Source organism: Protopterus annectens, chromosome 7.part1 (genome assembly GCF_019279795.1).
Source record: "Protopterus annectens isolate FY-2018-M chromosome 7.part1, PAN1.0, whole genome shotgun sequence".
In the NCBI taxonomy this organism is placed as follows: domain Eukaryota; kingdom Metazoa; phylum Chordata; order Ceratodontiformes; family Protopteridae; genus Protopterus; species Protopterus annectens.
Genome location: NC_056740.1, coordinates 4987904 through 5008179, shown reverse-complemented (window position 1 = coordinate 5008179; position 20276 = coordinate 4987904). Strand labels below are relative to the sequence as shown.

Sequence of the window (20276 nt, the reverse complement as noted above, 5' to 3'; positions counted from 1 at the left end):
TCCTAGTTTTATGATTTCAATTTCCAAATACTTATTATGCAGATTATTAATCTCTTCTATGTTATTATTGTTACCTGTCTGAGTTTAAAGTTTGAATTTGTCAAGTTTGTCTTGTATATCGTACAGTTCTTTGTCCTATAGTTTTTTCTTTATTGATAGCCAATGGGTGACTCTACCAAAAAGATATGCTTGTAGTGCATCCCATCGATAGATTTCTGAAATATCTCTTGTATCATTCCTCTTCTGGCTTTTTCTGGTTAGGGGTCACCACAGTGGATCATCTGTCTGCTCATGATTGGCAGTGGAGTTTTACAGTGTCGAGTTGCCAGCCTGGCACCCAACCTTCCACAGAAGGCACACACACACTCACACCTAGGGCCAATTTAGAGTGTCCAATCCACCTACTGCATGTCTTTGGGAGGAAACTGGAGCACCCGGAGAAAACCCACGCGACCACAGGGAGGACATGCAGACTCCGCACAGAAGGCACCCCAGCATCGAACCGCAGAACCTCTTGCTGTGAGGCAGCAACGCTAACCGCTGCACCACTGTGGCCGCCCTAAATATTTCTTGTATCATTAATTTCTATAAAAGAAAGAATCTTCTTGATGTTAATGTTATTATTAGATTTTAAAAACAACTCAAAAGTGATTGCATTATTATCCGAATGTGGGTAAGAAACCACTTTAACTTTGCTTAGTTTATCTATCAACTCATTGGAGACATATATTCTTATCAATTCTGGATTGTGTTCTATGTCTACATGAGTAATGAATAACGAAAAGTGATTCTGGGGCTGAGAAATCATTTATGTCTCTAAGGTGAAATAGTTTGGTGAACTTTAACAGGGCCTTTTCTGATGCCTGTATTTTTGATTTTGTTGTATTAGTATCCTTTGGTGACAATATACACTCAAAATCTCCTGTGAGTATGATGCTGCCTTTTGAAATTTGAATGACATGTTCTAGAAGTTGTTCAACAGTTTTAATTCCTTTTCCAGGAATCCAGTATAAGTTAATAAGGGCTAATATTCTCTTATTATATTCTAGCGTAACAGAACAAAGCATACCTTTATCATCTATATATGTCAATGATTTTAGGCATAGGCAAATACTTTTTCCATATAGCAACTCCTCTTGTTTTATTATATTGTGAACTATCTAATATAGAGTAATATTTAGTATTAAGTCTGTCTTTATCTTCCGTCAATGGGTGTGTTTCTTGTAAAAAAATAATTTGAGAGTTAAATAACTTCTAATATTTGTTTAGACTACCCCTCTTGCAACTGTTATTCAATCCATTAACATTTATGGAGATACAATTAATAGATGTCACTTGTCATACAGGTAAACAGTGTAAATATAACTCTCTTAAAATTAACTATATGGACACAGTATAATATTTCTCCTTTATTAAAAAACTGACATTAATACTTACAAATTTAATTAGATACATAATAAATATTATTGAAGACACCCACAAAAAACAAAAACAAAAACGTTTAATGTAACTAAGCTAAACACTGGGCAGGATTCACGAAGCCTCCATGTAAGAGTTACAAGGCTTACACGGAGGCTGCAGTTAAACGGTGTGACGTCAGCATGTCATGCATATGCATGAGGTCATGCTGAATCACACCTAAGGCTTACACGGTCCGTGGAAGACAGTAGGGGGTGTGTCCGTAGGCCGAGCCCTGCAAACGGACACTCCCCCAGAAGAGTAAATGTCCCGAAAGTAAACCCCCACGACAGAGTCCATGGAAATGTGAATAAACACAACACAACACATGCCCCCACAGACTATGAACATAAAATATATAAATGAACATGTTATATTTTTTTTAAATTGTAAAGATGTTTGCCCGTGAGTGCGCTCGTTTGCGCGGGCGTGCCCATAGCTAAGCCACAGTTAGCAGTCAGTGGAAAAGCATATAAGAACTAAATATGCAAAGTAAGCCAAAAAGCAATAGCATAGCGGTAGAGATGTCGACTGAAAAGCAGGCAGTCATGGTTCAAGCCCCCACAACATCAATTTTTATTTTTAGTGAAATAAGCACAAAACAAGTCCCTGACATATATGTACACATATAAAATTATATTTTATGTAAAATGTAATGAAATGGGCCATTTATTTTGAAGAAATGTGAGATAACAAAATAATAAAAAATGCCAGATGTGCCTATAGCTGAGCTACAGTTTAACAAGTTGAGTGCATCTGCCCGTAGGTGAGCAGTGGTTTAACAGGTGTAAAATGAGTGCCCAAAGGTGAGCAGTGGTTTAACAGGTGCAAAATGAGTGCCCGTAGGTGAGCAGTGGTTTAACACGCTGAAACTGTGTGCCCGTAGTTGAGCTGAGCATAATATGCGTGCTGACAGCCAAATGACAGGTAAACCAGCGTACCCCGTTTGCACGGAGCTGCGCACCGCGCCAACAAGCTAACCGACGGGCAACGTTGAGCAAGCTGTAACAAAACTGCCTTTACACAGACACACCTCCTAGCCTGTGTAGACAGTCATAAAATATAAAAAGCAGTGGCCAGGTTCGAACCCAGAATACCATGCACCATAGTCAAGGTACTGAACCACTAAGCCATGACAGCTGTACTTAGAAATGCAGTAATAGCAAATATATAGGAATGAATAGAAAGAGGAGCATGACAAAACAGGTTTTGTGAAGCTGATACAATTCCAAAATGGCCAATCACAGATAAGTGCGGGAAAAACGGCATATATAAGCCCCATAGGCGGGAATACACAGCATAACCGATTGTAGAACCAACTTGCAGCCAGAATGTCAGGTGTAGGTGAGGGTAGTTGCTTTCGAGCACAGAGGTGGGGCATTGATGAGTCCAAATATATGGTTTGGCTCCTTGTCCACAATCATGAGGCCCAACTCATGCAGGGCCAGGTCCTGTGGGGAGCATATAGGGCTGAGGTGTGGGACCGGTTGGCTCATGATCTTACCAGTGCCACAGGGATACCAAGGACTGGTGAGCAGGTCCGTCACCACCATGCGGACCTGAAGAGATGGAAGCAGGACCAACTGAACCGTTGGATCCAGGAGGCCTGGCAAATGCCCAATGCCCCACTACTAAGTTACATCTAATTATTTATGTAAGAAATTAACCTAGCTGATATTATGGAGATGTGTATTCCAATATTACCTTATTTATATTACAGCTGCACATGTCCATTCTGCGAACCATAGAGCCTATGGCGATAGGCTGGTGTGGTTGCACCACCAGGCAGGTCAGTAATCCTCTCCCTGTAACTGTAAATAAATATAAAAGTATGACAGTTAGCAAAAGAGTGCAGTGTAGTCACTAAGTAATAAAATGTGCAAGTAACAGTGTAAGAGGGTTTGCAAGTATTTCTTGATTACAAAAGTGTGTTGCAGTCTGTAATCCAAACAGAAAAATGAAAATGTCTGAAATAAAGTCTGAAATAAAGATGTCCCATCTGTAATATAATAGTACACAACCTGCAGCAGGCTGAAAAGTACAGCTGCAGAAGCTGAGTAAAACACATGTGTGAAATATATCCCTGTTGAAATACAGAAACATGACAGAAGTGAGACTGTTGGAAAGGATTGTAATAACTACAGGTAAAACATGTCAATAAAGCCTAGAAGTAAGTACCATCCTGAATTGTAAAAATAAAACAAGTGAGAGAGTGTGCGAAAGAGTTATGAATCCACCAATAAAGTAGTAATAACTCCTGAATAAAGTATACTGCAGTCAGTACAGAATGAAATGAATGTGACAAGCAGAACCAAACTGCGAAATGTGTTCAAAATGTTCCTGCAGCTGGAATGTGTATCCCAAAATCTGGATATGTTGCTCTCAGTCTGCAATATGCAGATAGTATGGTTGTCTGAAATACCAAACATCCACAGTTGTCTATAGCTACATAAAGCAAATGTAGCAGGATGATGTAGCTGAACAGAGACAGATATGAATGTGTATGAATAAAAATGAAAATGTATACTGATGTAGCAGTAACATTCCTATCACCAACTTGAAGTAGTTATCACATAGGAAACTGTAGGTAGAACTGTAGTGTGTATATATCTGCAGCTATTAGAAATGTACAGCATATGTATTGGTATTTGAAGGTGTTAATTAAATTTTCTTCACCCTACCCTATAACCACATATAATCCATTCCACGTGAAATTGGTATGTGCAATCACAATTAACACCCCTGGACATTTGTCCTGTTGGGTCATACATATTTGCATGTACGTTGATGCATCTTCCCTGTTCATACATCCAAACCTGATGGCCTGTTGCCATCAATCAACCCTGCATGTTGTTGGATTGTGTATTGCTGTTCAAATTATGCATGTATTATGCTTGCTGTTCAATGGTTTGAATATCTGGGTGTTTGGTTAATGGGAATACTAATGCACGCTGTTACAACTAATTGTGAATGGTATTGTATGTTACTAACCCAAACTGTCATGACATAATGCAAAACATAAGACGACAGGGAAGGCGGGTTCCAGCGGACCCACCTCTCCCACCTCAGTTGGCGAGTGCACCTGGCAGTAGTGCTCAGTCCGGACCCTCCTCCGGTGGCCCTGTGCCACCTGTGGGTGGAAGCGCTGCAGGGGATGGGGCTCGTCCCCCCTCTGCAAGTGTGGCCGGAGGAGAACAACCACTCACCCTCTGTAGCGTCCGGACTGTGGTGCGTAGGGAGATCCAGGAAGCTGTTCTTGGGCCCCTACGCCAGCTTGAGGCACAGGTGGCACAACTAACAGGCATGCCTGCTGCCCGGCCTACACAGCCCCCAGCACAGCCCCGTCCTGGGCAGTGAAGGCACAGTGGCAACTTCCCATGGGTGTGGATATCAGTTCCACTGTTGCCATCTGTGGGCTCATGGGCTCTAGATATCCAAACATCCATCCCCGTCAATTGTGTAACCCCCCACATGTGTCATACACCGCCCCTGTATGCATCTTGTTTGTCTTGTCTGTTGTCCTACCCAACCTACCTCCCCAGCTATACCGACTTCCTTTACCTGACATACCACTCTTACCTGAAAAAAAAAAAAAAAAGGGCACTCTGTACCCACAAAAAAATTACGTCCCATACATAGCTGCCCATTTCGCACACATGTCTGCTGGACATGGAAACTGTCAATTACAATTGGCTGTACAACAAGTATTATTGTTGTCCTTACACCTCTCTCAGGGGTGGAAGGTTTCAAATGTCACACCAAATTACAAACATATGCACAGCTGTTGCTGATAAAGAAATGGGCAGCTATGGGCCTTACCTACATCCCTCCTGCAAAACCCGAGCTTGTTTCCTTACTGTCTTACCCTCTTTGTGACCTCTTTTTCACCACTTTCCTGTCTCCCCATTTTCATTTCTTTCAAAGAAAATAGCGCGGGTGTGCACAAGAGTAAGCACTTTTAAGCAGTTGTAAGCGGGTGTGCGTGGAGCTGAACGCCAGTGCGCATGCGGGAGCTCCGCGCAAACCAGCGCTAACCCGGTTACAACTGCTTAAAAGTGCCTTAGTCACTCTGAATGACAAGTCCTGTAGTCTGCTCAAAAGCGAAATAAAATCCCACTGTCAGTCCCGAACCCTGGAAACAGTAGTCTGCATGACTTACCACTAAGCCATGACTGTTATATAAGAACATTGTGCTACAATAAATATATCATGTAATAGTAGGAATGAATGTAAAGGGAATATAGGATGTGTAGTACACAAAGCATGTCATGTATATTTACTGTCAAATCTAGTGGATTTCTATAATAGTAGTGTGTGAACAGAAACAGCCATGCTAGTTGGTAGCTAGTAGGTAATAATGTCACTGTAGCACCTTGCAAGCCACACACATACTCACAGCAGGATAATCACTGCCCATACCCCACAACCTCTTACAGGAACACATCCGGACCAAGTAATAAAATATGTGGAGCAAAGGGCCAAAAACAGGGACACATTCCAAATAATGTTACAACAAACTTAGACAGTTCAGAGAGTAACAGGTTCTGCATTTTGTTGGATGTTTGGAAGAGTATGAAGTCTGAAACTTAAATGTTTGTCACTATAGTCTGACTTGAGCCCAGAGTGATTTGCCAGAAAGAGCTGTTCATGAGATATTGACCAAAATATGAGGCAGAAATGTGGACAACCTGCAAATATCTGTACCCTTGAGAGGTCTGACACTGCCATATTTGAATAGTTAAGAGCCTAGACATAGCAACAGTGACTGAGTTACAGGGATGCCCCACAGACTCTCTGTGAAATGTACAAACACTAGGCAGAAAGGTGTTACAACACATGCAATGGTAACTATGAAGTACTGAAAGTATGCACCACTTGCACGGCAGAAATAGTATAGTAATACATATGCTCATGCTATCCCACAGTCACAACTGCAGAATACCAGACAATTTAATGGGTGTACCCCACTGATATGTACCATTCCATGAGGCAGATAAAAGATGCACCTGAGAGTCTCTGGGGCCTGCTCAGCAGCATACTCAAATACCCTAACAGATGTCAAGGCCCACACCATGGCCAGACCACACTGCATGCAGTAACACCCTAGCAGATATAGCAAGCATTCCAAGGTGTGAATGTACATGGAAAATAGGAAAGCCACAGCAACACACTACAGTCAAGACACCTAGCAGGCATACAAGTAGTGAATGTAAAGGGCAAATATTGAAGCCATAGCAACAAAGTGCAAGAGCCACTGCTATACACCAGTTACACCACATGTCCCACAGGAAAGCACACACACCCACATTAACAGTAGTAGTAGTGTTAGGTGTCAGTGTACATACACACTTAGTACAGGAAACTGGAGAAATGAATGGAGAAGTGTTAATCTACAACACAGCCAGAAATATGAGAGAGATACTAACCTTTACACTCAGAGAACAGTGTCCACAGCATACCAGCATGGTCCCTACCCTTAAAATCTGAAAGGGCTACGCCCATCTCACATACCTTTTTATAGCACTGTCCTGAAATCACAGTGAGAACTGCAATCAGTACACAACTGGCTGCATGCAATTAGCAAATGCTGGCTAACAATTTGTGCAGAGGCCATCACATGGACATATGCAGATACCTACAAAAGCATGCTGTACTCCCAGTCCACACATGCAATACTGTCATTGCACCCTGTGGAGGTAGGGAGAGACAGAGAGAGAGAGAGAGAGAGAGACAGAGAAAAAAAAAATTAAACATACACAAACAAAACCGGTCAGCAACAATCACTTGAAAGCTGACAACTGGCAAGTGGAGCAGCAGGACACGAAACCAGACGGCAACACAAGCAGCTGGGACAAACACAGGTAATGTAAAGTAATACTATAAAAGTCTACATACTGTGAACCCTCCATATGTGTCATTGGTCTGTATCCATATGTATATGAAGATGTGCAAAGGGCAGGGGACATACAGCAGCTATCAGTGAAGGCTGTACATACATATGTATGTGAGAGCATCTATGTGCACATATCAATGTAGGTTGAATGTAGGTTGTAGTGCAATGTACAAAGTAGGTTTCACAGTTATGTATGTTTAGCAGTATGTTAGTGTGTGTATACAGTTTTGTAAACAAACATGTTGATATACCTATCTATCATATGGATACGTATGTATGTCAATATATGTATGTATGTATGTATATATATATATATATATATATATATATATATATATATATATATATATATATAATATGCATATATGTATACATACATAGAGAGAGATGTAGGAATACATAGACAGATGTAGATAGATAGAATATGTACAAACATATATATGTAATACACACATACAGATATAGATATATGTAGATACATATACATAGACAGACAGATCTGACTATCTACAGGTATGACTGTATATGACAATCTCACACTCCCCTGTCCCACCCCCCTCTGTCACTCTCACCCCTCTCTGTCACATACACCCCCTCTCCATATCTATAGCAATATATGTACATCAATATATATATGTGTATATGTATACAGACATATATATATATATATATATATATATATATATATATATATATATATATATATACATACAGATATATCTATATACATATATATATATATATATATATATATATATACATATATATATATATATATATATATATATAGAGAGAGAGAGAGATGTATATATATTCTGAGTGAGGCACATGTGTACAGATGTATTGCAACAGGTGCATGGTGACAAAGGCATGGAGTGAACACCAGTGTCAAAACTGGAGTACCATACCCCATTTCAAATCACCTACACCAGTAACCACCAGATATGTGATTGGCTGCCCACCACTGCATGTGTCAGGGGTGAACAGGGTCATACATGTGTACAATAGTCCCCCCAATGATATTCACAGTGGCACCCTATTCCTGGAATACCTGCACATGATATGTGTCAGCAGACATGGTGTGTCAGCTATGGACATGTAGGTCAGTGTACCCCTCCCCACACATAATGGCTGCCACGGTATGTACCTCACATGACAGCTATAGATATGGAGAAGGACACAGTGACATGTACAACACTGTGACAATGCACTGAAACACATTACCAATGCACAGTGACTGACAACACCACAGAGTACACACATACTACCCACATAGAGGTTACCACTCCTGGATTTACATACTTAAGTCACACCCATGACAGATGTCCAACAACCATAGTAATACCTCACACCATCCACAACCTAAATGACTGCTGTGTGTCATCCGTGACACTGCAATAGAGAGCACATGGTGGAGGTACAGGTTCCTACCCACAGATAAGACATACCCTGCAATAAACCACACAGCGTTAAGAAGCAAGACTCCCCATGAGTACATGTCACACATACTGAATGTTAGATAGGTAATATGCCATATGAGTCACCCTGTGTAACTGTTTGACAGCAGCAGGTACCATCACATCACATGTGTCACAATGGTCAGGGTAGCAGAGCAGTATGCTGCTGTAGTCCCAGTGGCAATAGCATATCGTATTGTAATGTATTGTAATGTGTTGTATTGTATTGGTATGTAGAGGTGCCTCCTTCGTGGAGTGGAACCACTGCTGCTGTGCGCCAGTGTACAGGTACATATCCTGTAGTCAGGCTAGTGTTACATAGCACTTCTATATGTGTGTTTAGCTCCTCTTGGAGTTCATGTAGCATGCAACCGGGGATACCATCAGGTCCCATTCATGTTGTGTATTCTGCTTTCCTGAGGGCGGCTCTCACCTAGACATCTGTCATGACAGGGAGGTTACAGTCAGCTGGGATAAGTATGTCTTATTTTGGGGGAGAGGGAGGGGGGAAACATGCACTGAACCTGTCTGCCACAATGTTGCCAATATCTGTGGGTTCAGTGAATTATTTGTTGTTGTGTACTAACTATGAGCATAGTGGAGGGTTTCTGACCAGGTTGCTAACATAACTGAAGAAGGCCTTGTGGTTATCTGTAGTGTCCCTGTTGATTTCCCTCTCAAAGTTGCCCATGTATGTTTGTATGAGAAAAAATAGCTCCTTACTAGTGCTGATCAGACATGTCTTCCCTTTATGGAATTATGCTCTGTCTTGCAGTAGCTTCCATCTTTTGTTATACAATCTGTCTATGGCTTGGGTCCACCAGACATGATGCTGTCCCTTTGTGGAGAGTGTCTTGGTCTTATATGGGATTGCATGATCCATGCATTCTCGGAGATGTCCGTAGAAATAATTTGTGAAGGGGTCAGCATTGTGGGTTGTGTCTTCCACTGGCCCAGTGGGCTGAAAGGATACCATGTCACTGTTACAAAGTGTAAAGTTTGCATTTGAAATGTTATTCACTATAGTCGTTTGTGCTGGTGGTGGAGGTGAGATATGTATATCCAGGGCAATTAGTTTGTGGTCAGCTCACAGTAGTTGATGATGTACCCCATACAGTACCTCGATACAAACCCCAGAGTGAGGAGGTGCTTTGGACCTGAATCAGTGTTCTGACTGCTGGGGTTTGGTAGTATGTCATATGGAGTGTGCCAGGTACTGTTGCACAGTTGTTGGCTGAGCACTGATACCTGGCCATTTACATGTGTATCCACCAATAGACAGACAGATGCTATATATGTGAGATATGTTGTATCACAACAGTCGAGTAGCATGTGTAGTATGTGTGCCAAATTCTGCTGACATATTTTGCTGATATCATGTTATTTCCTTTTCCAGGACCATGGCTCACCCGCGCAATCCAGCTTACTCTGCAGCTGAGGATGAGGAGATACACCAGAGCCTGGTGCAGGATTATGCAATACTCTTTTCCCGCACCAGCCAGAATCAGCAGGAGAGGGCTGCACTGTGGCAAGACCTGGTCTGTCGGGTAAATGACATAGGCACGCATAATAGGACATATGAGCAGGTACGACATCACTGCAGTGATTTAATCAGAAATGTCCGTCAGCGTGCATCAGATATCCACAGGCAACAGGTTGCCACAGGTGGTGGGGTGGCTACACATCCCTCACTCACCAGACTGGAGGGACTACTCATAAGTGTTGTGGCTCCAGCCCGCCAACAACAAGAACAGCAGCAGACATGCATTATGATGGAGGCTGGAGAAACACAGCAGCAAGACTACGAGCGTGCAGGTAATATGCCATATGTATAGTTGACTGTTGTGTACACTGGTAGTTAATGCATGTGTGAGGTGTGTCCTTGGTTTGTAGCTGTCATCATAGTATTTAATGTGCAAGTGTGATATTCTCAATATCAGCAGCTGACCTGTGAAAGGCGACTGTTGTACTACTGACCTGTATCATACTCAGTAACAATGGCACAGTTGTGCCCATTGACATTAGTTTCCTCACTTCTGCAGGTCCCTCTGGTGTAACAGCAATGCAGCCTATCCATGCTGGTGAGTGTGTATTAACAATACCTTTAATAGTCTTGATAGTAATAGTAATATTAGGCTCCCTGAGTAGTGCTCTGTGTATGCATGCAGGTGTGTCTGTGTCTGTGTGTTGATATCTCACATACTGAGTAGTGTGCAACTGTGTGCAACTGTGTGCAACTATGTGCAACTGTGCAACTCTGTGCATGTGTGCATGTGTGCACCTGTGCACGTGTGCATGTGTGCATGTGTGCATGTGTGGACCTGTGCATTTGTGCATGTGTGGACCTGTGCATGTGTGCATGTGTGCATGTGTGGACCTGTGCATTTGTGCATGTGTGGACCTGTGCATGTGTGGATGTGTGCATCACTGGTAATATTGTGTAGACATTGTAAACTGTGTTTCCTGTTTCCTTCCCACAGGTTCTGGTGCTGCTCTGGTGTCATGCAGCAGGGAACCTGAATCAGGTGCCATGGGTACTGATAATGATGACATCTGTGTAATGGCACAGGAAGGTATGCCAGGGTCCGTCATTGGTCAGCCAATTGACAGTACACAGCTGTCAACCCCATCAATGCGCACAGTTATCCTGCCATTACACCCTTTGTCACCAATGTCCCTAGGTGATGGACAGGATACAGTGGGCATTGACCAGGGTAATGTGGTATCTGTGGCACATGCGTCCCCACAGAGCAGCCATGGACATGGCCCTGAGAAGGTACCACACAGACAGATGTCCAGGGGTTCTCGTGGGAGCATCCATGGGCGTACTGCCCCTGTCAGATGTGCCCACAGAGGTCTTACAACCTCAGCTATGTTTCGGGCTGTCATGCAGGCACAGTCACGTATGGAACGGTACACCAGACAGGGTCTGAGGGAGCTGACAGCATGTCGCACAGCCATGACTGACAGTATGCGTGGCATTGCGGCTGCCATCCGTAATTTCACCGATGTCATAGACAGACGTTGTGGGGACATATTAGACCGGTTCCACAACTACATGTCCATGAGCCAGGGCGATGGTGGACGGTTGAGGCGTCGATGTGGGCGTATGCCAGCAACAGCAGCTGCTGGCAGTCATCGCGGACGACAACAGGGCCGCGGTTGCCCCTATAGTGCCAGCAGCAGCCCCAGCAATGCTGGGTCTGCGCTGTCATCAGACCGCCCCAGGAGACCACATGCACGTGGCTCTGGCCAGGCCCGACAGGGATCTGTGTCAAGTCAATGAACACGTGCTTCTGATGACAGTACCCAGTCTGGGTTGGTACCGGATATGGTCCGTAGCACCCCTGCAAGGCACAGGTACGGTGTCTGTGGCCAGAGACACTGATCTGTATGACCTGGCAGGTACAGTCTGTGGCTGTCCACAAACACCAGTATATGGCAGCCATGAGGTGGAACTGTGTGCATCCATACACACATGCGAATTGACAACACCTAGGGCTACCGCATACACGCACACACTGCATCAACATTGCCCCACCTTGTACTGCTGTCCCTCACCAACACACATACACATACATGTCAATTGGTGGTATCGGTGGCTTACTCAGGCATACCAAGTTCACACCCTGTGCATATGATGAAACTGTGCCACCTCCTGCAATCTGTAACATCAGTGCAGGTACAGGTTAACATGTTGCTGATGCACAGGGTGACTACATAGACGTGTAGTAATAGTATCATGTTGTTAACAGTACTGTGTGCTGATATAATTGTGGGTATATCCCAGCATGCCTGATGCAGTAAAGGTATGATTGTCATGTACTGTTGTCTACACCCATGGTAAGTACCATAGTGTATCATCTGCACATGTTGGCATACTGGTGGTAAGAATGTCAACAGAAGGCTACATACATAGGTAGCACAGGGGATAAGGTAATGCAAGTATTGATATGCAATGATGGACATGTAAACTGCAAGTGGCATGTTGCCCACACTGGACTCTGCAATGCGGATGTTTGAGGATGTTGATATGTGTGCAGTACTACACGACTGGTACAGGACACACAGGAGCACCCTAGCACTGCAAGCTCACATCTCATACCATGCTAGACAGCCCCAACACACAAAACTAACTGTCACAGGAGGGAGAGTCCCCATACATGTCAGGGATACTGTGGTGGCGGCCAGGTAGCATACATCCTACTAAGTATGGAACCACTGAGTGAAGGCTCAGTGTCTGTTATTTGACATGTGTATTACTGCAGGTATGAGCACATGGGTTTCCATCCAGTTATTGTACATCCTGACGGTACATGGTCTGTACACTTGTGTGCGCTGAGACTGGACCCTAGCCATCTGACCTGTGTATTTCCATGTACATGTGTATAGTGCCTGCATATTTGCACTGTTACCTACTGGAAGTGGTACAGCTTGTTTGTTGTACAATGGACTACATGCAGCCCTGCTTACTGTAGCTTTGTTTGCATGCATGTTTGCTTGCAGTTACCCTGGAACACTGATCCCACCAGCAATGCAGAGTTACAGAGCTTCTGTGGACTCCTAGTGACATCTGCATAGCTTACTATATGTATGTCCATGTCTCACTTGACAGAACGTCACTGTTTGCCCTGTTCACATGTACGTTGCCTGTGACACATTACATATGACTTACCTGGCATTTGTCCACGTGAGCAGTCATATATGCCAGTGCTAACTAATCACAGGCACTACACCCTCACATACTCACCTTCTGTTGAACCACCTGCTTCGCTAGGGACGGCTTGCACCTGTCAGCCCTGGGCTTTTGGATATTGGCAAAGGCTCTTGCTACCCCCATAGTGCCTTTTTTAGGCAAGGCTCAAAGGACAAACCCACCTCCATAGGTATCACAAGGGATAAGAAACTAAGAGTAATGCTACTCAACGCCAGAAGTCTAAACCTCAAGATGCACGCACTCGAAACTCTCCTTAGCATGGAGAACATCAATATCTGTGCAATAACAGATACCTGGTTCAGGGCTACCGAGAGCACCCCAGCACTACCAGGTTATACCTCATACCATGCTTTTCGGCCCCATAACTTGGACCAAACCACAAAAGGAGGGGGAGTATCAATATTCATCAAAGATACCCACACCTCCAGGTTGGTGGCAAAGCACGAAGCATCAGAGACTATCCATGTGCAACTAACAGTGGGTAAAACTGCCTTCCAGTTTATAGCCTGCTACAGACCACCCTCCCAAACCCAGGAACCCAACTCAGCCTTCCTGAGAACCCTGGAAAATATGAAGGTCTCTCCAAACACCATTATATTGGGCGACTTCAACTACCCAAACATAGACTGGGAGCATTACTCTAGCTCCAACACCCTAGCCCAAAGGTTCCTAGAATTTATAAACTCAAATGCTATGGAACAACTTGTTACCACTCCCACAAGAGGGGAAAACATACTGGACCTGATCATCACCAACATGGAGACTCTATGCTCCAGACCAGAAGTGTATCCCTCACTGGTAAGATCAGACCATAAACTAATCTCACTGGATATTCACATCCCGACCCCACCCCCTGCCCAGAAAACCACAGTGAAAAACTTCTCTAAAGCAAATTCACACTCCTCAAAACCAAGGTGGAATACTTCAAAGCCCCCGGGCCTGTGGAAAATAAGGCCCAGACCGCAGAATCCCCTATAAATGCATTCTATGGACACCTTCAGGAATGCATGGATCATGCAATCCCAAATAAAACCAAGACCCAATCCTCCAAAGGCAAACGTCCTGTCTGGTGGACCCCAGCCATAAACAAACTATACAATAGAAGGAGGAAGCTACTAAATGATAGAGCAAAATCTCAAAAAGGGAAGGCATCACTGATCAGTATTAGCAAAAAACTACGGGCACTCATAAAATTGTCTAAGGCCAGCTTCAAGAGAAAATTGCACAGGACACTAAGGATAATCACAAGGCTTTCTTTAGTTATGTTAGGAACCTGGGTGGTAATTCCCAGATATGCTCAAAATTAGTCCAAAATGACAAAAGAAACACCGAACCCACAGACATTGCCAACATCCTAGCTGACAGGTTCAGTGTAAACTTCTCCCCCCCTCCACACCAAAAGGGCAAATATCTATCCCAGCAGAGTGCTGCCCCCCTGACATCTCACATGCTCAGGTAAGAGCCGCCCTCTCCAAACCAAAAAACACAGCATCAATGGGACCAGACATTGTCCCGGGCTGTATCCTACATGAACTCCAAGAAGAGCTAAACCCAAACATAAAACTACTGTTCAATCTCAGCCTTACTACAGGATATGTGCCCAAAGAGTGGCATACAGCGACAGTGGTCCCTCTCCATAAAGGTGGTGCCTCAACGGATCCTGGAAACTATCGCCCCATAAGCCTGACTAGCTTGGTCTGCAAAGCTATGGAAAGGATCATCATGGACCTCATAAATAAAGATATTGGGGACCTACAGACACTGGATCCTACCCAGTTCAGCTTTGTTAAGGGCAGATCCTGCCTCTTAAACCTGGTTGATTTCTTTGAAACAGTCACCAAGGCCATTGACGAGGGGAAGTGGTCCACACAGCCTACCTGGACCTCGCAAAAGCCTTCGATACAATACCCCACTCGGGCATTATAGATAAGCTCACCAGCTTAAATATAAACCCCTATGTCACTAGATGGATTGCAAACTGGCTCAATGACAGAACCCACATGGTTAGAATTGCTGGAGCCATGTCAGACTCCAAACCAGTTACAAGTGGTGTCCCACAAGGCTCAGTCCTGGGACCTCTCTTGTTCAGTATATATTTCTCGGAGGTACAGGCCAACATGGAAGGACTGTGGCTGACCAAGTTCACAGATGACTGCAAACTGGCCACCATAATTGACTCTCCAGCTGACACAAGCATCCTCCAAAAGGGCCTCATAGAAACAGACAACTGGTGCCAGAGCCATGGCTTCAAGCTAAATGCCAAAAAGTGTATAGTCATCCCCTTTGACAAAAACAAAGTGCCCACAAATTACCACATAGGTGGTAATCCATTAAGTACAGAAGAAGTAATTAGGGACCTGGGGACTCAAGTTGATAGCAATCTCTCATTTGACAACCACGTGGCCAAAGTGGTTAGAAAAACATTTTATGTAGCCCACCTCATCATGAAGGGATTCACATCTAGATCAGGGGAGGTCATCGTGCCTCTTTACTCATCCCTCATCAGGCCCATAATTGAGTACAATGCCCCTGTTGGGATGTACCTTACCAGACACCTGCAGCAACTGGAAAGACCCCAGAAGTACCTCACCAAGAGGATCAAAGGGCTCAAACAGATGCCATATGCTGCCCGGTTAAAGAAACTCCAGCTCTACTCAGTGGCTTACCGCCTGTTCAGAGGCGATCTGTGCCTGACGTATAAAGACATGTCCAACCAGGAATTAATGGACATGCTGCACCTCAGAATATCCAAATCCCATCGAGCTACGCGCTTGAGAGACTTGAACCTCAGCACTGAAATAAATAGGACATGGTCGAGGGACAGATTCATAACCCAGAGGCTCCCTTCACTCTGGAATAAAATCCCAGTCCAGGTTAGGCAGAGTCCCTCATTGACTCTCTTCAAGAGGAATCTTGATGAGCGGATGGGAGATCGTTGGTTTACCCCGGGTATCACTTCTGTGTCACTGTTAGACAGAGGCACAGTATACTAACCTCGAAAAAGGGCATAGCAAAATAAATTTAAAATGGGTGGCGAAAGCCAATCACATTCTGGCTAGGCTTATAAATGCCCTAGGGCAGATAGCCTAGTATGAACCTATGAACCTATGAACCTATGTACCTTGTTCCCCATTGGCCCTATGTGCTGTTAATCACCATGGCAATCACAATACTATGGTAGCATGTGCAAAGGTCACTTGTCAGTCACCTCTATGGTACAGTTGTGGAATATGTGGGTCATGTGGCAATGTCACAGCTGCCACATGTACACAGTCAACCCTCTCCCCTACACATGGACGTACAACACATGTATGAGATGCAACCACATAGCCAAACTGGGGACTAAGCACTCTGAACCCAGTACTGGCATAACCTGTCAGGTGGCATGAAATACTACAGTGACTACAATACCAGTCTGATGTAGACCTACACTGACAGCAATCCAAACACGTGAACACACTGGGCCATTTGTGGAGCCTCAGAATAGCATCCTGCCTGAGCAGCAGACACCTCTGCAGCTGGCACACAGGCATACGTTAAGCCAGATCACAGCACGTGCAACACATAGCACACAAATCCTGTGTGCCAAACAGTCACAGCCTGTATGGCTAGACAACACACCTGCTACAGTTGTGTTAGGTACCTTTATTGTCTGGTACAGTGAGGTCCCGCTCACCAGGCTGGACAAGGTGAAGGTCACAGTGATATGCCCGTGGGGCACTATGGTCCACCACATAACACAAGCATACAGGTCAGTCAGAGGCATGGACACATATGACTCAGTCATTGTCCATGCCACTATGGCTGACCTGTGATGTACCTCCCTGGACTACATGATAGGGAACATGGAAGGCCTCTCTGAGCATGTGGCACAGGCTGGTATGACCCTGACCTTGGTTGGCATCATACCCTCACCAGGAATGCTGACGTATTACTGAATGCTGATGAATTACTGTAGCTACAACACCCTAGCTGAAAGATTCCTAGCATGTAGTCACTGCATTGCTATGGAACAATTTGTTACCACTCCCACAACAGGTAAAAACATGCAGCACCTGTTCATCAACAACATGTAGACTATATGCCCCAGACCAGATGTGTATCCCTCGCTGCTAGGATGATACCATATACATCTCACACTGTATATACACATACCACATGCAGCACCCGCACAGAAGACCACAGTCATAATGTTATCCAGTGCAAATACCATGTATTCACATGTGGCAGGCGTCAGACATGGGAACTATTGAAGGTCACAGGTACATATGTGTATTTGGCACACACATACATCATCTGTGTCCATTGCCATTACTGGTTTACTTGATGTCATGCATTATTGTGAACAACAACCCACACACATGGGCATTCTGTGTGACAAAAACACACGTGGCATGTGTGAAATTCAAAGCCATAACTAACTGTGCTATGACAGTAGTGAGAGATGCAGTAGCAGAGCATGCTATTTGCATTACTGGGAGATTTGCCAGAGTCATAATGTTATCCAGTGCAAATACCATGTATTCACATGTGGCAGGCATCAGACATGGGAACTATTGAAGGTCACAGGTACATATGTGCATTTGGCACACACATACATCATCTGTGTCCATTGCCATTACTGGTTTACTCTATGTCATGCATTATTGTGAACAACAACCCACACACATGGGCATTCTGTGTGACAAAAACACACGTGGCATGTGTGGAATTCAAAGCCATAACTAACTGTGCTATGACAGTAGTGAGAGATGCAGTAGCAGAGTGTACTATTTGCATTACTGGGAGATTTGCCACAGTCATAATGTTATCCAGTGCAAATACCATGTATTCACATGTGGCAGGCATCAGACATGGGAACTATTGAAGGTCACAGGTACATATGTGTATTTGGCACACACATACATCATCTGTGTCCATTGCCATTACTGGTTTACTCGATGTCATGCATTATTGTGAACAACAACCCACACACATGGGCATTCTGTGTGACAAAAACACATGTGGCATGTGTGGAATTCAAAGCCATAACTAACTGTGCTATGACAGTAGTGAGAGACGCAGTAGCAGAGCATGCTATTTGCATTACTGGGAGATTTGCCCTCTTCTGCTTTACTTGTAGGGTGCTGACATCATCTCTGTGTAGAGATTGGAATATGCAGCAGCTGGTGTGTTGTACTGGTTGGCAAAAGGGTCAGTTCTCTCACACATGTAATTGCACACACCATACTTCCACCCCACCCACCCTTGCCGGATTCAAATCCTTACTTAACTATGGTATGACACTCAAGACGGACGCATTAGCGGAGCGCGTTATTCGCATTACTGGGAGGTTTCCCTTCTCCTGCTATACTTATAGGGTGCTGACATCATCAGTGTTTAGAAAGGGGAATGTGCATCCTGTCGTGTGTTCTCCTAGTTGCCAAAAGGGACATTTCCCTCACACAGAATTGCACACACACTAACCCCTCTCACCCAAACACACACATTTGCAGGATTCAAACCCCTACCTAACTATGTTATGGAGCAAAAGACGGATGCATTAGCAGAGCACGCTATTCATATTACTGGGAGGTTCCCCTTCTCCTGCTGTACTTATAGGGTGCTGACATCATCAGTGTTTAGAAAGGGGAATGTGCAGCCTCTAGTGTGTTCTCCTAGTTGCCAAAAATGACATCTCTTTCATACAGAATTACACACACACTAATCCCTCTCCACACACACTGAGCATTTGCAGGATTTAAACTCCTACCTAACTATGTTATGACACTCGAGACAGACGCATTAGCTGAGCGTGCTATTTGCATTACTGGGAGGTTTTTCTTCTCCTGCTGTATTTATAGGGTGCTGACATCATCAGTGTTTAGAAAGGGGAATGTGCATCCTGTAGTGTGTTTCCCAGTTGCCAAAAGGGACATTCCCCTCACACAGACTTGCACACACACCAACCCCTCTCACCCACACACACACACACACACACACACTGAGCATTTGCAGGATTCAAAACCCTACCTAACTATATTATGACACTTGAGGGAGATGCATTAGCAGAGCGCCCTATCCGAATTACTGGGCATCTGCTCTGCACCTGCAGTATTTATAGGGTGCTGACATCATTATTTCTACAGAGGTATGTACATGTAGTACTACCTGTCAGGTGGGGGATAGCATATATATGCATTTGCAGCCACCTACTTCAGGGTCAGATATGCACATCGCACTGGCAGGTTATGTTCTATACCATGCTTCGTGACCACAGAACCTGTAACGCACAACACAACCAGTTCAGACCACCCCTCCCACATCCAGGATACACACTTTGCTTCCCTAGGAACAGTGCCAAGATATGCAGGTGTTCACATACACCATTCCAGTTGTTAATGTCAGGTACAGGTATATTGTGTGTGGGAACTACTCAGGCCTCTACAACATTACCCTATAGCCACTACAATTTGTGAGTCCATGTGCTATGGCAGAACCACTCACCACAGCCACAAAGGGGAATACATATTGCACCTGACCATCTGCAACATGGGTGCTCACTGTTCCGCACCAGAGGTAGACCACCATTGTTGATATCTGACCATACCCACCTTTCCCTGGACATCCATATCCCATCCCCACCCCCAGGCAAGGTTGTCACTGCAATCAAAGTGTATTTATCAAAAGCAGACTTTACACTTGTGAAGACTGGGGTGGAAGACTTCAAAGGACCCATGCTGGGGGAGTATACAGGCCACTCTGCATAATC

At 44.3% G+C, this 20276-nt stretch overlaps 1 protein-coding gene across 1 annotated transcript in view; it reads left to right on the top strand.

Annotated features, from left to right (window-relative positions):
• Nucleotides 1-20276, top strand: part of LOC122807522 (solute carrier family 26 member 6-like) — a 516873-nt gene that overhangs the window by 303922 nt on the left and 192675 nt on the right. The gene's annotated exons all lie outside the window — the stretch shown is intronic.